The 12809-nt window shown below is 38.9% G+C and overlaps 1 protein-coding gene across 8 annotated transcripts in view; it reads left to right on the plus strand.

The window, feature by feature from the left end:
- Positions 1–12809, plus strand: part of ESRRG (estrogen related receptor gamma) — a 590918-nt gene that overhangs the window by 50063 nt on the left and 528046 nt on the right. Inside the window, exon 1 of one of the 8 annotated variants that reach the window (XM_081299915.1) lies at positions 2114–2301. The exons of the other annotated variants lie outside the window; for them this stretch is intronic. The gene's annotated coding sequence lies outside the window, so the exon portion shown is untranslated. Of the gene's footprint in view, positions 1–2113; positions 2302–12809 lie in introns of those variants that run through there. 8 annotated transcript variants of the gene reach the window in all.

Consider the following 12809-nt stretch of genomic DNA (forward strand, 5'->3'; position numbering starts at 1 on the left):
AATGTAGCAAAATTTGTTAAACATTTAATATGTTCAATATCATCCTAGATGCTAGTGAATTAAAAGTAATTTCAAGATGTAGTGTGTCTAAGAGACTCATTCTACCTTTAGGGAACTACAATATGCCCATATAAAACTGTTAAGGGGATATAGCTTAGTGGTAAGTGTTTGCCTAGTAAGTGAAGGCTCTGGGTTCTGTCTTCAGCACTGGAACAACAAAGAAATGAAAACCAGTACTATACAGAATTGTGCAAAATATGAATGCTACATGACCAATTTGTATAGTTACTTTAGACAGTACTTGGAAGAGTTCAAGAGCTTGGATTGACACGCACGCTGTGATGCTGTGATTTACTAGCTGGGTAACCTTTACCTTTTTAAGATGTGGTTTTCCTATTTGTAAGTTGGGCATAGCTTCATTTATCACATAAAATTGTTGGCAGAATCAGATGAGACAGCATTTTGTTTTGTAGTGTTAGGGATTGAACCCAGGAACTTGCCTATAATAGCTAAATTTTTTACTAATGAGCTATATCCCCTATCCCAAGATATTTGATTTTTTTTTCTTTTGCATGTGAAGGAGACAACATAGATTATGGGAGGGCAGGAGGGAAGACCTAACACTTATGGACCTGTACTTGAAGCAGTGTACTGTTTCTCAATTGACTCTGTGCCCCCACTGTCTGGCACTGTGCCTGGTTCTGCCAGGAGACTCAGTAAATGTTGCTGAATGAATGCATGCCAGGCTCTGTCGCTCAACATGTGCATCCTTTAAGCCTTAACAGAAAAAGCTTATAGGGTAGATAACTTGTGTCTACCTCAAAGACGAGGAAATAGAAAGTTTGGAAATTTTAAGCCACTCCTGTCCTTGTGCAGGTAGAGTAGTAGAACGAGGAAAGGAAGTTAAATCTGGCACAGAACCCAGACTCTATTCATTACGCAGTATGGGTTCTTAAATGTAAGGAAACCATCATCGTTCCTCTATCAATGCAAAGTGAAGACCTCGGATGGTTCACCAGTTGCCCAGACAGCTCCTGGACCCCTTTCATAGGAGGAGGAAAGCAGTGCTCTGAGCTGCCTGACACATTTCACTTGGCCTTTGTTAAACTGCCAGTTGTGCTTTTTGCCCTTTGAAGTAAAATGCACAATGGCGAGAAAATGCCAGGTTATGTACTGCAACCTGGACTTGTCCTCGGGGCAGGAGAGAGAGATGGGGAAGGGCAGAGGAGAACTGGAGGGTAATGAAGTGGTCAACCAATGACTTGAATACTTGGATTAAGTTTGTTCTGTGCTTTAGCTGACCCCATCTATCTCTATTTCTCTTTCTTTTATGCTCCTTTAACTTTCCCTTCTAGAGATGGTGAGGTGTTGAATTTTCCTTCCTTTCCATATTAAGGGTGATGATAAAGCTAATTCTATGGCTGATCAGCACATTCCATGTTTTCCACAACTTGGTCTGCTCTTGATAATCCCTAGTCTCATTAGAATAGTGAGTTTTACTGGAGTGAAGTTTTGTAATCACCCTAATTTATACTGAGCAGTAACAAAATGGCCCCAATAACACATCCTCTGATTTGGGAGACGTAGTGCAGAATTTGGCACCTATTACCCAATCCTACATTATTATTATTTTTTTCCTCTGGATTTATTTCTGAGGAACCCAGAGGAACCTTAAACACAAAGGTTTATATGAGAAGCAGAAGGACATACATTTTGAGCATTTGAATTTATTTTTAAAGTTCTGTTAAAATAATAGTGCATGGTAGGTCAGGGCAGCAGACAGAAAGTACATTTCAGACAAGTCCTGGGAATACCTTACTCCGTTGTTCCCAGCCGGTAACTGTGTGGTTTTCCAGGTATTGCGCTAACATACCCAGGGTGAAAGCTGGCGGGGAGGCACCTTCCACTCTCCTCGTGACCTGTGGTAAGTCTGCTGGGTTGAATTGTGTGAAGTTGTCAAAGGTTGCTCTGCTCTCCAGCACTTGGCACAGGCTCCACTGAAATGTGATGCCATTGGTTTTCAGTAAAGGTTCCTTTCTGCAGGGCTGCAAACACAGATCAGCTGCTACTGTGTATACACAACCAGGGAGCAAATCAACCAGCACATCTAAAGCAGCCTTTTTAACCCTGAGACTTTCCAAGATCTCCTCTTCACGCAGGAAGTTTCCTTCTCTGTTGTCAGATTTAGCACTGTGCTCCTGTCATCAGATCTGAGCTAGGCTCCCTGCTGCACAGTAGAGAGGCTTCCTTAAGACATTTGTCCTTGAAACTGCACCAAACTCTTGGAAGAACCCAGAACGTGTAAGTATGTATGATTTAGGCAGCACTAGTACAGGGCAAAGCTGCAGTCAACCATTATACCATATCCGATTAGCAGTGCAGAAGGGGTTTTTCCAACGTTCTGTTACATTCATTTTCAATTCGTTCTGAGGAAACAAATCAATTCTAGCTTCTGATACAGTGACTTTGCAGTAGATGGGGTTGTAATATGTTAGCTTTAACTATTTGCTGTTCTCATTTAGCATTTAGATGTGACTTGTGGGACAATTACTGTGGGCATTAAACTATAAAACTTCTAAATTTTTATTAGGAATTATAATTGTTGGTCATGTCCGTCTTGAGAAACAAGTTAGCTTTGGGGAATGTTTAAAGAATTAACTACATAAATTCATGCACAATAGAGTGAATTTGTACTGTTTCTTGCTCTCAATAAAACATATTAGTTTGCAGTTTTAATTTACTCATAAAGAGCATTCCACTGAGGTTTTGTCTTAATTGAATTCTACTCAATGCTGTCGGTTTGGTGTTTTACTGTCTTGTGTGTGTCTGTTTAAGTTACTTTGCTGGGATTGCAGTCTGGTTAAACCTGTGTTTAGGCACTATTTAGATTCTAAGAACATTCAGGTGAAATAAAGGCTCAAGGAATTTGGGGGAGGTGGTGGATTTGTTTTCGAGGGTGGTCGTATTACCCTGGAAAGCATTTTAGATGCACAACGTGAATGGCTGTCAGATGGAGACCACAGACGGAACACTCTGAGGCTCTAAGTCAAATCTCAGCTTGTCCACTTTTGTAACTCCAAACAATCAAAGTCCGTGGCCCCTTTCTATCAATTTTTAATATGCAACAATACTTAGGTTTATAAGATTAATTTCTCTCAGATTAGTCTGATTGATAGCTGGATTGTGGTTTCTTAAGAGCTCGCTCCTTGAAACCCACAGCAGAGCTGCATTCCATTTAACTAGTGAATGTAAAAACGGGTAACCATGGATTCAGCCTCCACTAACTGCCAGAGCAGTGACTTGTTGTAAACAATACAAATGAGCCAGGAGAGCAGAGGCAACCAGACATGAAATGATTTTAATAGAAATTACGGTAAAAGGTCATGTGATTTGGTATCCGCTTCTGTTCAGTTTTAAAGGGGAAGTCTTTCTTTTCTGCCCCCCTCCTTCCCTCCTACTTATTCCCAACCAACCCAAGTAGGTATCTCCTTAAACTTGGCAGGTCCCACTCTGTGCTTCCATGGAGAAGGGTGGCCCATGTAATTCTGGGCAAAACGTGGTGACTTGTGGATTTTCACTGGTAAGTACTTTTATTTTGGACATAGAAAGGAAGTCTGTGTATTTCAGGGCTTCTTTTATGGAAGGTCATGCTAATTACATCACAGAAGTTCTCAGGCCTAGGTGTAAGAGGGTTATAGGTCATTTTGTTCCTTCTCTTTTAAATGGTATGACTGTCTTTCTTTTCCCTTCCTGAGTCTTTTGATTAATTTGTAACCTTGATCTTTCTGAAAACTGTTATTTGCTTTAGAAACAACTTCTGCAACATGGTAATAAGCACATGTAGATGCTATGAGAAGGGCAGTGCTTAATCTTAGGATTTTCACCCACCCAGACCATTTCTGATTTCTACAAGGACCAGGACTTAAAATAATGTTTGCATTTCTCTGGTGGAGATAGTTCTATATATGAAAATGATTATATTCATACATATGTCGTCAACCAAGAAAAATGAACAAACTGAATCTGTTAGGGGCCACAAAACCTCATGGTTTGTTGTACTGTCATTAGCCATTTTTAATCAGAGGAAACGCAAGAAGAAAGTCTAGTAGTCAAAGTTGGGGGGGGCTAGGGAGAACTTAGAAGCATAGCTGTGTCTTTGTCTAGATTTTTTTTGGGGGGGTGTACCTATTTGGCACACAGTGAGAAATGAGGATGCTTAGAGTCATGGCCTCACACAAACAGGCATTTTAATCAAAGGACTCTCTCTAGACATGTTGTGTTCTAAGGTAAAACAGACCTGAACTGGTGTTTTGGGTTATATTTCCTTTCACTTGCAGATAACATATGTAATTGGAACAAAACCCCAAAATGATGTATTTATATTTTACCTGCCTTGATACATAGATTCTTCTAAATGAATACCTAATTGTACGCATACAGATTTCATAGTGAGTGATAGAATTTGGGGTGTGTATTTTCCTATTAATTTCTTCACTAGGATAGAATCAATGAACACATGAAAAAATCTAAGGGCTATAATTTAGCAACTCAATAATATGAGTATCAACCCCCTCCAAACACTCAAAATTTTGTCTAGCAAATTCTTTGTTAAGTGTTAACAGTACTTATGTTTGTAAGTTTTTTAAAAAATCTGGGGTTGGTCATGTGGCTTAGTCGTATAGGTATAGTGCTTGCTTAGCATGTGTGAGGCTCTGGGTTTGATCCCTCGTGCGCGCGCACACGCACACACACACACCACACACACACACACACACACACACACACACACACACTTTTGAGATGCTGGAGAACTTTTATACATACTTAGACTGAAACATTCTTCAGAGTGTCATGGTTGAGGGTGTAGTGTCACGTCTTGTTTGCTATTCTAGAACCAGCTATGCCTCTCAAAAAGAGATGAAACTTGTGTAATTAATGCTGGGAGGGGAAAAAAATTTCAAACAGATGTGGGAACACCAAGCCCAAGTAAGGTTCTGAGTAAATTATAGTAAAACTACAGTTCTTTTCTTTGTCTTCATTCTCCAAGCATAAGAGCAGGACTGAAAGTATCAACTCCAGGGAGGTTAGGAGCACAATCTTTCGTGATTCTGACTTGCTCTGGAGTCTTTGCTCTTGACCTAACTTAGGTCATAGTAGGCATAGTAATGCCCCCTCTCTGACCTTGCACATCCTCATCTGTAGATTGAGAATAATTATGTGTGTCAGTGGGTAGTCGAAATGGTTACATGATGTACTATGTAGAAAGTATTTAGCACCATGTCTTGCATAGTAAGTACTCAGTTTCACCCCCTCCTTAGCCACCCTAAGTTTGGTCCTTTCCTAGTGACATTTGAACACTGCAGTAATGTGTCATTGCTTTGGAGATGATGATTCAGTTTAAAGCATATCATGGTGCCTTATATAACATTTTATTACAATTCAGAAGTTATATATATATATATTTTTTTTTTTCATTTTCCTGTAAATTACTTCTGTAAACTAAGGTTTTTAAAAAAAATTATGATTTTTTGATATTGTGACTATTGAGACAATATGCATTTTTATATTTGATCTTTATAGTTGTGGGCAGAAGGATACTTAGAGGTGTAAGATATTCAAATTACACCAATCCTAAAAGCTTAAGACCTAGTGGTCTCAAAGATGATCATATGTAATAAAGAGCTGTAATAACAGGTTAGTAAGCATGAGGTTATATGCTACCAAAAAGAATATCTCCTGGGAATATTGCATATAAGTTCACTTTGTCTTTTGACCTTTGCCCTTGACCTAAGGTCAAAGGTCTCATTTTCTCAATCCTCCCTCCCTAGGCATCCCTTCCATTTTGTCATCCCTTCCCTTCCTCCCTCTTCTTCTCTTTCTGCTCCATGTCTCTCAGCTGCATTGCATTTTCTTTTTCTCTGTGAATCAGAGGGCTCAGGGAAGGGAAAAGAGGGACAGGAGACCCACAGTCTTTTGATGCCAGCTCTGGTTTTATAAATGGAAACTTTAAGAGGAGTCAGAAAAATCCGTTTTTCTTTCTCCTGCTATTGAACTGAGAGCCACATCTGAAGTGACCTGCAGACCCCAGGGAAGCCTTGCTCAGTAACTATTTGTTGATTCATTGATTAAACGGCATGGAGAGAAGGGGCATCAAGCACGGAGATTCCCTTAGTAGTGAAGGCTTTGAAACCCCGAGCTGCAGTGTGCAGTAGGATGGCTTCTCTGTGACCTTCCAACAACTAATCTCCTTTAAGAACTGAATCAAAGCAGTTAAGGGATTTTTGTCAGATAAGGGATTTTTGTCAGATGGATTTTGTCTACAGTTGGGTTTTTGGCAGTTGCATGTAGAAGGCAATACATTCTTCACAAAGATATACATTTCTTTTTTTTCTCTCTCTTTCTTTCTCTCTTTTTTTTTTTTTTTTTTGAGAAAGGAATGAGGACAAGGTGCCAACAGAGATCTCTAGAGAGGGACTCTTGTTTATCCATGGTTCTGTGCAGGCAGGGACAGCTGCAAGGTAGATGCCTTTCTCACACTTCCAGCCAACCCCCTCCTTAGCCACCCTTGTCCGATGGTCCTGCCAACAAGTGTAGCAGCCCAGTAGGTGTACTCTAGAAACTGCTGTTCCCAGGATGGAGAAAAAGTCTGTGATCAGAAGCAATATCACGAATGGAGATGGGTCTCCAGAATCTATATTTATGCAAATCATAGCATGTAGGTTAGAATTGGAAACATTTCATTTTAATAGATAAGTTGTCCAAAGTCATACAACCTGTGACTTGTAAAGCTGAGGCTCCAATTTGGAACTTCTGATTTTTAAGCTGGCACTCTTTGGAAAGCTCCTGTGTTCTAGGGCAATAGACTATGAAAGAAAGAGCTTATATCATGGGGGTTTAGGAAATGGTGAGACTATTCTAAAAGGATTGCTGGAAATACTTAGGTAAATCTGGTTCAAATCCTGAAGCTATAATTTAGAAATTCTGAAGTCCTTAGGAAAGATACTTAACCATTTTGGACTGTTTTTTTTTTTTGTTGTTGTTGTTGTTTTTTGTAAAACAGAGATTAAAGTTTCTAATATCTACATTTTAGGTTTGTTACATGGATTAAATAAAATTACACATATACAGTGCCTAGTCCAATGCTTGACCCAAGATAATAAATACTATTGTCAATCCCTTTCCCTTCTTGGGACTAGTGGTGGAGTCATGCATGAAAGAATGACAAGATAAAGGTTTACGTATGCATCTGGAATGGTGTAGCTCAATGGTTTTCAATATTTTCTTCTGGTTTAGCACATACAGAAGATGTTTATAGAGAATCATCCTACACATGGCACAGAATGAGTGGACACATAATAAAACCATCTTTGCCCCTTCTTCAGATATTAACACTGGAGATTTTTCAAAGCCCTGTTGTGCTTTTGCAACTATAGGCATAAATTAATCTATATGCAGGAGACTAGATGTTTGATATCATCTAATCTTTTTACTTTAAAAACAGTTTTTACTTTCCTTATTTAATGAACTTTTTTTAAAAGAAAGCAAATAGTAGGTAGGGGTTGTAGCTTAGTGAGACACTGGGTTTGATTCTCAGCACCACATGAAACTATAAATAAATAAACAAAAATATATTGTGTCCATCTATATTTAAAAAAAAACTTAAAAAAAGCATGTAGCTCACCAAGTTACATTTTCATCCCAGTTTTACAATTGAAGAAATGAGTTATGTAGTTTCCCTAAATTATTTCCCTGAGAAACATGGTGACATGTGGCAGGTGAAAGTGGTTTTCTGGATTTTGACACCCCCAGAGATGGCTTCTTCTCTTTACTGTGGTGACCTTTTCTAATTGGTGTGATTGCCACCTAATCAACTGAGGGACAGAGATATGAATGAAAAAGAATGACACCTGTGTATATAGTGAGGCCTGCTGGCCTATTGCCTTCAAGTCTACAGTGCCATCATTTGGTCTTTATGGATGATGTGAGGGCTATGGTTTGCACCATTTCTGATTTTCATAGAATGCAGGCTGGGCCGAGGAGAGAATATAGTACCTTCATGTGCTCCACCCTCCTGGGGTCCACCAGATGCTATGGCTCCTTCCCCAGACAGTTGCCTGCTGTTCCCATGATGTGACCGACTGGCACTGGGTTGTGGAGCAGATGGAATTCCCTTCTAAGAGGTGCTTCCTGCTCTGCTTGTTTTGAAGATGTGGGTTTGGTAAGTACAGGGGACCAGGGAAAGAGAGGAGATACTAAACCCTTGTATGAGAAATGAGATGCAATGCAAGGCAGAGGGGAAAGAGGTCTGGAAAGTTCTCATAATTTCCAAGGTTAATGTCAAGGTCAGACTGCCTTCGTAAGTCAGTTTAAACATTATACCTGAAATTAGACCAGTAGTCACTTTTTTCTTGGAGAAAGAACTGGAAAACTCCCAGTTACCATTTTTTTTAAGGTTTAATATTGGAGGTGATGAGGAGGGATTATAAAAAGGAAAAAATCATGGATTTTCACCTTTTCCTTTGGAAGGTCATGGAATCATAATACCAGATTTGAGTGAAGCTGCCTGAGCATAACTGTATTTTGTTGCTGAAACAATTGTTTTCTTATTGCTTTCACTGAACTAACATGCAAAATGAACTCCCTTCTGTTTCTCTAAATGTGTGTCTTCTAATAACACATGATATTTGTGTTGTGAAAGTTTATGAAGACATAAATTATCATTTTTCTTTTACAGTTGAGTTAACTTAGCAAGATTAAGTGGCTTGTTCAGAGTGAGACAGCTTGTTGGAAAAAAAAGCAGAATACTAGATATTAGATCTTCTGTCATTTAGATCCATCTCTTAGAAATCCTAGTTTTGGAAAAAAGTTGATGCAGATAGGATTGAAGATTGAGTGTGAAGAAAGTTGGGAAGGTAGAAGACAGTCTCAGTATGATAGAAGAAAGAACTGGTAAGGCCATTTTTTGTGTGTGTGTTGATATGGTATCCATGGCAACAAGATGACGCAAAAGTTCTGACTTCCTCCTTAATTGAAAGATGATGACCAAAGAGGCAGGGAATGGAGTAGTGTCCCATGAAGGCTTACATAGGAGTCCGTTCACCTCTCCCCACTTAGGTCTCAGGCTTCCCCTTCATTACAAGTTAGCACAATTGAGTGGAAGATGGAGTTGAGGGAGCTCGAAGCAAAAGAGAAATGACCTTGTACTTGCAAGTCTGAATCCTGTGTTTTTCTGTAGTCCCTCCCACTTTCCCATGTAATAGGAGAGTAATCCCTGTCAGTAACATCATCTTAGAAAGACGGGGACAACTTAATGAGATCCAGTGTGTATGTAGAAGGTGCAAGATTCTTTCATCAAAGCAACTAATACCCTTAAGGAAAAAATGCATTGGACTAATGCTTAGCTAAAATATGGATGCTTTTTTTCCTTCCTTTGGAATGAAACCTTTTTAGTCATGTGGATGTCATAAGGTGAAATGAATGTGCATTCTCTTTGATACACTTTATTTTATTAATATCAGGTAAATAACATCCTAATACAGTTCTGTGTATTAAGGTGAATTTCTTGATCTGGCTTAATTCTAAGACTATGATAAAGAAATTTCCTTTTTTGATAATGGCTCTGAAATCTTCAAGTTGATCTGGCATAGTCAGCATTTGACTATAGATTCCCGGTAGAAAGTCCATTCTAGCTATCGTTAATGCCTCAAAAGTACAGTATGTTACTGGCAGACAGAACCAACTGATGTCATAGAGATGTCAACTCTTTACCCTCAAACCATCATTAACCAGGAGGAGATGCCACCTAATATTTCAGTATTATTTTTAGAATATCAAACTATTATCATGTATACAACAAATATATTCAGTGAAAGGATACATGCTTTAAGCAAAGTGGATCTTCCTTTGGTCTACTTCAATGTTGTTTGTACGCTAGAGGTTTGCTCTGTATTTCCCTCCATTGGATTATTTAATAATCAATTTAATTTTAGTAAAGTTTCACTTTAATACTCCTAGAAATTAGAAAGAAAATATTGCCTACATTCATTTGCTATGTTCCACAGACACAGTACACAGCAAAGGTAAAAGATAAAGGATCAATTCTTATGGATCTCATAGTTCCAAGCTTTTAAGGCTGTATTATAGAAACTTTGTAATTATTGTGGGTAATCTTGCAGAAAATTAAATGTTGAGTTTGCATATATGAAGAAGTTTGGACTGTTTTGCTCACCATAGCTTGTTAGTACTGAGCACCTCACTGTCCCTATCAGACTTTGGGTTTCGCTTTACTGCTAGTAAAATGCTATTTGTAGCATAAATGAAATCCTCAGTGGGGGTGTATCATCTTATGCTTGAGATGTATTTTAGAGAACTTATATCTATAGTTTACTTGCTTGTTTCAAAATGATTCTAGACGAGTAGTTCTCAGCTAGGGGTAATTTTTGCCCTCTAAGGCACATTTGGCAATATCTTGACATATTTTGGATTATTATGCCTAGCAAGAGGGATTGTTGGCATGCAATGAGTGGGGCTCAGGGTTGTTGCTAAATCATACTGTTCACAGGGTGCACACCCCTCCACACATACAAGGAATTGTCTAGTCTGAAATATACAGTGTCAAAACTGAAAAGTCCCACTCTAGATACTTGCAAAATCTAAATGGTAAGAGATAAAATAGGTCATTGTTAGCTTCAGATTTTTAGAATGGATGGTTTTGTGGAAAGAATTTTCCTTGGGACAGAGAATAGAGGTGAAAACTACATGTTACCTAGCCACATTCTCATTAAAAAAATTTTAAATTGTATTAGTGTATTGTGGCTAACTGGGTCTTGTAACAACTACCATCACTACTTTTATCAAAAGACATGACTTAGAGCTCACTAAATGTACTACCAGGCACCATTCAGTGTCTCTGTTCATTTATCAATTCAGTTAATCCTGAAAGCAACTTCACTTCGGAGGTACAATGACTGTGTTCTTCAATCCTGGAGCCTGTAGGAATATAGCGATCTAGTAGGAAGTGTAAGGAATAGGGTGTGAGAACAAAATACTTGGAAATAGGGGGCCATATTTTTCTAAGTGACCCTGGATGCTAAAGCTTTTATTCCATGGTGCTAGCACTAAAAAAGTGCTTCTCTGGTAAACTAGATCGCCCTCATAAAACAGGTTTATATTTGCTTCTAGAAAGAGAAAGAAAGGCTAAAAAAAAAAAGATGATGTGACTTTCTGCTTGCTAGTTCTGTACCTGGTCCTGTGCCTGTCTGTCTCTTCCTTTGCAGTGACCATTCTTGACTGAAGTGGCCTTTGTGTTGTGTATAAATGACAAAGTGCTCATTGCACCCCAGCCTAATCATAAAGTGGCTATTCCTGTTTGTGGTTGTCACCTTCTAATCAACTGTCCTCTGAGTCTTACTCCAAGTTTGCAGAAGGGAGATGAGGATCTCCCTTTACTTACTTACTTAGTGGTGCTGGGAATTAAACCAGGCCTCCTGCAAGGCTGGCCAGCATTTACCACTGAGCTACATCCCTAGGGAGGGTCTTCCTTTAAAAATGTCATCATCAGGGTGGGTTCAACCCACCTAATTCTCATGTTTGAGAAAAAAAAATCTGTAAAATTTCTCTAAGCATGCCTCATGGGAGATTCTCTAAGAATGCATTTAACAATGGAATTTTCTCTGGAAATGCCACATCAGAAATCATATTCCCAGTGAGCATTTCTGTGGGAATTGGGAAGCTAGCTCTATTTGCTGCTTTCACACCTCCTGAGGGTTTTGGGTCTGGGAATTTGGTTTGTCATAGCTAGACATTTTACCTTTGCCCAACTGTTCTTTTATATTAAACCTAAGTTGCCATCAAAAACCGGAAAGGAAAACATCACAAATCACTAGAAATATATCAGCATTCTGAGCAGCAGAATTTATGGGGCACTAATGGATATCCTTGGCTATTTATCTTTCTGGTGGCTATTGAAACACCTCTGCCTTTTTCTTAATGTAAAAGGGCTTCCTGTCTAGGAGTTGTAGAGTCCCCATGCCCTGTGCTGCAGTGTGTGTGTGTGTGTGGGGGGGGCATGGCATTCCAGTGCTTGTTTTCTTTGCTGGGATGGTGGGGGAGAGTTAATTTCTTGCTCTCTTCTTCTTCTTCTTCTTCTTCTTCTTCTTCTTCTTCTTCTTCTTCTTCTTCTTCTTCTTCTTCTTCTTCTTCTTCTTCTTCTTCTTCTTCTTCTTCTTCTTCTTCTTCTTCTTCTTCTTCTTCTTCTTCTTCTTCTTCTTCTTCTTCTTCTTCTTCTTCTTCTTCTTCTTCTTCTTCTTCTTCTTCTTCTTCTTCTTCTTCTTCTTCTTCTTCTTCTTCTTCTTCTTCTTCTTCTTCTTCTTCTTCTTCTTCTTCTTCTTCTTCTTCTTCTTCTTCTTCTTCTTCTTCTTCTTCTTCTCTCTCTTTTTTTTTTGTTTCTTTTCCTTCTTCATTAAAAACCCAAAGTAAAAAGCAGATATATTCAGGTATGGGGTATCTAGACTGAGTCTGGCATGACTGGGATGGGGCAGAGAGTGGCTCAGTCCACATGTGTCCCATTTCATCTGATTAAAGAATAATTATCATTTATTTATTCATAGCAGGCTTTTCTGTGTCTAATGGGTGATCTCTGTGTGCAATTTGTATATTCTATTTTATTCATCAAGTTCAAATAAACTTTATAAGGAATACCCATGCTTTGGGGAGAACTTCTAATATTTTGTACATATTTGTTTGGCGCTTTCTCAATCTCCTGGCTTCGTTCACTCTTGTCTGCTGTGGAAGACCTGGAACACAGGAGA

This window comes from Spermophilus citellus, assembly GCF_964194105.1.
Source record: "Spermophilus citellus genome assembly, chromosome: 6".
Taxonomy (NCBI): Eukaryota; Metazoa; Chordata; class Mammalia; order Rodentia; family Sciuridae; genus Spermophilus; species Spermophilus citellus.